This window comes from Tupaia chinensis, unplaced genomic scaffold (genome assembly GCF_000334495.1).
Source record: "Tupaia chinensis unplaced genomic scaffold, TupChi_1.0 Scaffold000647_1, whole genome shotgun sequence".
In the NCBI taxonomy this organism is placed as follows: Eukaryota; Metazoa; Chordata; class Mammalia; order Scandentia; family Tupaiidae; genus Tupaia; species Tupaia belangeri.
Genome location: NW_006160168.1, coordinates 245,277 through 252,015, shown reverse-complemented (window position 1 = coordinate 252,015; position 6,739 = coordinate 245,277).

Here is a 6,739-nt window from a genome sequence, read left to right as displayed (position 1 = left end):
TTTCAGTTTCAGGTCAGCTTGATAACTTTAGTCTCGGGCTGGGGCAGCAACATTGCTGGTTATGAAGGCCTAGATATAAAAGACAGCCTCTTTACCAGCTTGTGTTGTCTACATAGCCCCATCAGGAGTCCAGCCACAAAGCTGTTACACTAACTGCTGGCCCCTCCAACAAAATTTATGATACCAGCTTCAAGTTACCATATCTCTTTATGGGAGGAGTCAGTTTAACTAGAACATAATAATCCCAATTCTTCTGGTATTGGGGTAAAGTCAGCCATAAGGGGACTGGGATCCAGCTTCATTTCATCATCCTTAGAAACTGGTGGAAGACACTGATTTCCTAGAAGCAGTACATCCCGAAGGGATCGTCTCACTGACACGATGGGTATTCCTTGGGGTAAAAAGTATATCTCCATTTGGATAAGGAACAGAAACAGCCTTTGTCTTGATGACACAACTATGAATAGGGTGTATAAAATGATATACATATGGTGGTATCTGAGTTGCAAGGCAGCCTGATCCCAGACATGGTTCGCCATTGAATATATACAGATTTCTGCTTTGTAAAAGTGGGCTAGCTGAGACCATCACCCAGTCCAAAGAACAATTTATCTGTACATCAAGGTTCTTGGCAGAAGGCCAGATTAAAGCAGCAAGGAGAGTCAGGACTTCTAAGAGCCATCTTGACCTTCATCTTGGCAGAACTCCAGCATAGGATGACTGAGGAACTCAAAAGAATTATGTATTTATTTAACTTTATTTGTTATTATTATTCTGGAGAGGTTTTTTGCTATAGGGCACGTGCATTCATCAGAAAGACAGAGAGAGACAGAGAGACAGAAAGTAAGAAATCACTCCCCCAGGGGGGATGGCCACACCACAATCCCTTCTCCATTCTCCTCTTGGGATCTTGGACACTCACACATGCGCCTGGCGTGAGTTTAAGCCACCAAGTCTGGGACTCAAATCATAGTCAACTACATGGGAATTAGTGACATAGTCATTATACCACCTGCTGGTTCCTGTTATTATTAATTTTAAAAAATTTGATCAGAGAGAGACAGAAAGAGAGAAAGACAAAGTGAGAAAGCAAGCCACCATGTCTGAGACTCAAACTGTGGTTGACCAAATGGGAGTCCAGCACCTTAACCACCAGCCACCTGCTGATCTCATGCAAAGTATAATGTTGCCTGAAACAAATAGAATTTTGTTCAAAAGGCATCTCTGGATAAATTCAACTGGATGTTAATAAGATGAGTAACAAATGTTTAAATATGACACCCTTGAGTTTAGCATTGGTTTCTGAAGGAGAAAAAGATATAAGAAATATGTCAGAACAATAGCTACAGAAATCTGAGACATTTCTGGGTAGAAGAAACATCCTCACTGCTGTGCAGAAATCTCTAGAAATGTTGTACTCTAGGGTTTGAGAGGCTGAGATGAAGCAATAAAAAAATAAGCTTTCTTTCTGAAGAAACCTGAGCTGAAAACCAATGAAGCAAAAATAGTGCTATAGTTCAGCCCCATTTTTTTTTCCTTGTAGAGAGCATATGTGCAGAGAGAGAAACACCCTTGACAGGCTTCATCACACTGTGATCCCCTTTCTCCAGCCCTCCAGCTTTTCAGTATCCTGAGCATTCTCTACACACCCTGTGTGTTTTCTGGCCTACCTGGGGATCTGAATCCACAGTTGGCACTATGGTTTCCAGCCTCATGGGACACTTACACTTGAACCACTGAGGCCTCAGTCATGTTTTTACCTATGTTCACCAGTATTCATATTTGACCAGTCATGAGGTAAAGTGAGTTGGTCTGTTCCGTCTCTTGGATATCTATATCCACAGTGAACTCACTCGATGAAATAAAGGTAAGGACAGTGACTATCAGGCCATTTCCAAGTGTGGTTTCCCATTAGCATAAAAGCCTCAGACCCTGTTTAGTTTGCGAATCGGCTAGCTAATTCAATTAATTATGTTAATATCAGATAGTTACCAGCATGTTCCACAAATCATATGAAGCAATTTAATTATGATGTTGAAATAGTTTTTTTACGTTTCATGTGTTTAGCAGGTTTTGTTTGGTTCCAACAATAAGTATCTGAGATCGGTATTAACAGTCTACTTTTACAGTGGGAAGAAATGTAGTTCACAAAAATTAGTTGACTTGCTTAGCTCTGAGGTAAGTTTAACCTTGACTTACTGGCAGGAATCTAACACTTAAAGAAAAGAAATTGCTAAGGAAAACATACCTGTTTTGAGGTGTTATTAAGAGATGGAATTTCGACTCAAATTTGTTAACCTCAAAGATTGTCATTAACCCCACTGAAATATTGATTGCCTCAAAATATTGGATTGTCAGAAAAATCATCATGTATTTTTCTATGCGAAAATGTGTCATGATATTTTCCTAAGATCCTATAGAATAGAGTTGATTTTCTGATGTCTCTAGCCAATAAAAGTCAATCTGTTATTTTATATTTCCAGATATTGTTTAGAAAAGGGATGTAATTCAGTATTAACTTTAAATTTTTGACAATACGAGACAATTTATTTTTATTTTTAAAATATCAGTCCATCCTGGGAATAATGCTTATATTTGCTAGTATAATTTTACCCAAATAAATTCTAAGAGAAATCAAATCATGCAAGTAAAACACATCTACTATTTTTTCTGTGGAGAAACCCTGTATTAGTGTAGTCGATTTGTAAAAGAGATGATAATAGAGTGCTAACCTATTCCGTTCATCTTGTGCCCTCAACAAATATGTATTCAGCATGACAAAATACAATCGATTACCTGTGACTCTTTTTTAAAAAAGTGTGATTAAAATGCAATGTTCTCCCTCTGTCAGGGTGGGATTGATGGTCCTTGCAATTTTACACATACTGTCACTTACCTTCTTTGTTCTAAATGATGTTAGAGCTATCAGACTTAAAATACTCTCCTAAGGGGTCCCCTAGGAATCCCAATGCTGGAGCTATTGCCGGTGCTCCAGTAATGGACTCTTTTGGACTCCCTGAGTATGTCTCAGCAGCCCAGTTACTGATCTTACGTGGGCAAGATGCCTTTGAGATGGCTCGATTCTAGTTTCCTGTAGCAGGTAATGGTCTTTTTCCTTTTTCCCTCCTGCTCTCATTCTACTGTGGAAACTCCTTCTAGGAAGTAAAACTAATCCCTCATTTTAAACATGCGTCTTTGAACCATTTGGCTGATCTTCAAACATGACTGAGATCCTCCCAACATATATCAGCTCCACTTTTCCTTTAGCACTCAGACCTTTATCTTATGTTTTCAACTCACCTCTTCCTTAGGATGTTGTCATCAGACTGGACGTAGGTCTTGTCAAAGCCTTATGATGTGTTCCAACTAGCTCTTCCCTTCCTAATGTATAATGTAGACTTCTGAAAATATGTTGTAGAGAATCACATTGAGATTGTTCTATAATAAGTAATGAAAAATGACAAATGAAATGTCAAAGAATTAAATAACTAAAAAATAGGGAACTATGGGCTGGTCCCATAGCCTACTGGGTAAGGGAACTGGATTCCACAGAGCTAACCACCATTCAAATTCTGGCCCTAGCATCTTTATTTATTTATTTTTTTGAGAGGTTTTTGCAATAGGGCGCTTGTGCTCGCCAGACAGACAGAGAGACAGAAAGCTAGAAATTACCCCCCAGGGGGGATGGCCATGCCACAATCCCTTCTCCTCCATTCGCTTCTCGGGATCTTGGGCACACATGCACACGCGTCTGGCATGAGTTTAAGCCACCGGGTCCGGGACTTGAACTATGGTCGACTACATGGGAGTCCAGCAACATAGCCATTACACTAACTGCTGGTCCTATGGCCTTAGCATCTTGAAAAATAATCCCTGTATGTGTGCATGCATGCCCCATATCCCAATAGGATGATGCAATGGAGGAGATGGCATTGTGGATGAACTATATCCCTTTGGGGGATGCTCTCTCCCACTGTTTCTGTCTCTGTCTCTCTTTGGTGTATACTTGAACCCTTTGCAAATTAAGACAAAAAATGAAGCAAAACTAGGAAACCAAACCAAAAAAACACAACAAAACATTAAAACTTAAAAGTGAAAAACGTAACACTTAACAAGCATTGCTTTGAAACCAAGTAGTTTTAGACTTCTGCCTAGATATGATGAAAGTCTGGGGCTCACATACAGTACTGTCTTTTAAATGGGTACTGGCCCATTTTACTCAGAATTCACTGGAAACAACTTTCACTTAATGATTGGGAAACAGATAAGTATTTTGAGAGCTATGTGAGAGCTTGGTCATCAATAACACCTTCCCTTCTGTGGCCTTTTGAAGAAACACTGTGCTTAGTATTGACATTGCTTTTGGAATCTAGGACACAGCTGAAATTGCTTAGTATCAGTGACTGACTCTCTTATCTGGAGTAATCGTACAATCTTTCTTGGCCTAATAGATATTTCAATCTCATGTATTCGCCCAGCAGACATCAGCTTTGTTCTCTTTCCACTGTTTGCTTGAAGAGAATTGATAGTTCATGGAAATGAGAAAATGCAGACAAAATAGCAAACTTTACTTTCTAAAACAACAATGCAGAGCTAAGATTGCAGTTTAATATGAACTAAAATAGCCTTATCCATAGACTGAACATCAGAGCCCTTTGTATACAAGTGTGCCATATATTTGCCTGATATAGCACTGGAAAACAGAGCTTTTTTTGTATCCTTCCCCCAGTAGATGAGCATTTTGGGTTGTTTCTAGTTTGGGTGATTATGAGTAAGACTACTGTCAGCATTTTTATACTGGTTCATATGTGAAGCTGTCTTTGTTTCACTTGTCTATACCTAGGAGTAGAGCGCTTAGTTGTATGGTAAAGGTATGCTCAATTTTAAAGAAATTGGCAAATTGTTTTCCAAATTGGGTAGGTGCAATTTTGCATTCCCTCTGCTCTGCAAGTTGTTGAGCACTTAGTACTGTCAATTAAAAAAAATTGTGGCCTTCAGAACAGGTGTGTAGTGGTATCTTACTATGGCTTTAATTTTACTTCCTTGATTGTTAATGACAGTAAGTGCTTTTTCACACGCTCATTGCCATCTTTGTATCTTCTCTGGTGCAGTTGTTTGTTTAAATCTTCTGCTTATTAAATAATTTAAAAAATATAATTGTATTTTAAAAGTTCTTTGTATCTTCTGGATATAGATCTTTTATTACATATGTTATTTGCAAACATTTTCTATTATGCTATGTATTGTCTTTTTAATATCCTGACTATGAGCATAAATTCTTAATTATGAAGTCAAATTCATCAATATTTTTAATGACTTGGATTCCTGGTGTTATACATATCGGAGTATGACTCAACAACAAAAGGAAACAAACTGCTAACACACAGAAAAACATGTTCAAATTTCAAATACAATAGCTAAGTGAAGTGAAAGAAGCCAGTGTTAAAAGGCAATGTATTGTATAATTTTATCATATGACATTTTGGAATAGACAGAGCTAAGAAGACAAAAATTATAAAGGACTTTAGCAAGTTCATGGAAAGATGGAAGCAAAGTGTGAGTGTATGTTGGTGCAAAAAGATTTTATACCAGACCATACAGAGTTATTTTTTTTCATAATATGCATCTTCAGTGGGCTTTTTGAATACCCCAACATAGATCCATAGTTGCCAGGGGCTGGAGTTGTAAGTGGGACAGAGGAGTTAGATACGAAAAGGAAAGGGGAATTTCATGGTAGTGGTGATGGGGATAGTCTTCTGTATCGTGATAGTGGTAAAGACTGCACAACTCTCTGTGCTTGCCAAAACTTGTAGAGCTGTAAACTCAAACGAGTAGTTTTATCATACACTATATGTTTGCTAAAATTAATCTGCATACTTCCCGGATAGACAATCAGATGATAATTTTTAGTCTCCCTTGTAATTATGCCTGGCTATGTGACTAAATTCCCAAGAAGTTGTGTATACAACTTCCAGACCTGACCCATGAAAAGCTCTTGTAAGTTCTTCATTCTTTCTCTTCCCCTAAATTCTGGATGAAGGCAAAAGATCTAGCAACAGATTTAGGGTCCTCCGGCATGGTGGAGCCACTTGGTGGAAGTGGTCTATTCCCTGAGTGACTACATGAATTGGTCATTCAATTGACTTGTAAAATGAATAAAAGTTAAATAAAAGTTTCATTTTGTTAAACCAGCTGAGCTTTATTATTATTATTATTATTATTATTATTATTATTATTATTATTTTGTTTTTGCACTCTGTATTACCTATACTAACCCAAATAGGAACAATTATATTTTCTTGCCTTGCCTCTTTGGGCATAGCAAAAAATTGAACTTTTTGGTAGAAGGATAATGAGGTTAAATCCATAAGGCTGGAGGGCTTCAGATACTTTTGGATATGGCATTTTTGGTGGGAATTAAACTTTTTTTTTGAACCTATGACTTTTAGGAATGTTTTATTTTCATTTGGACTAGAGTGTTGCAAGATACTTGACTTATCTATTTGTTAATGGGAAAGATATATTAAAAATACTCTACCTCGTTGGTAGATTTTTATATCTTTATCTTTTTTAGTGTTTATGTTTTTTGCTTTATATTCATTGACCTTATTAATTATATATGATTATGTTATTAATTATATATGATATTCTTCTGTGTGAATTGAATCTTGATGATAAACTAACCTCCTTCTATTAATGCTTTTAGTTTAAAAACAAATTGTTTGGTGTTAATGGAATT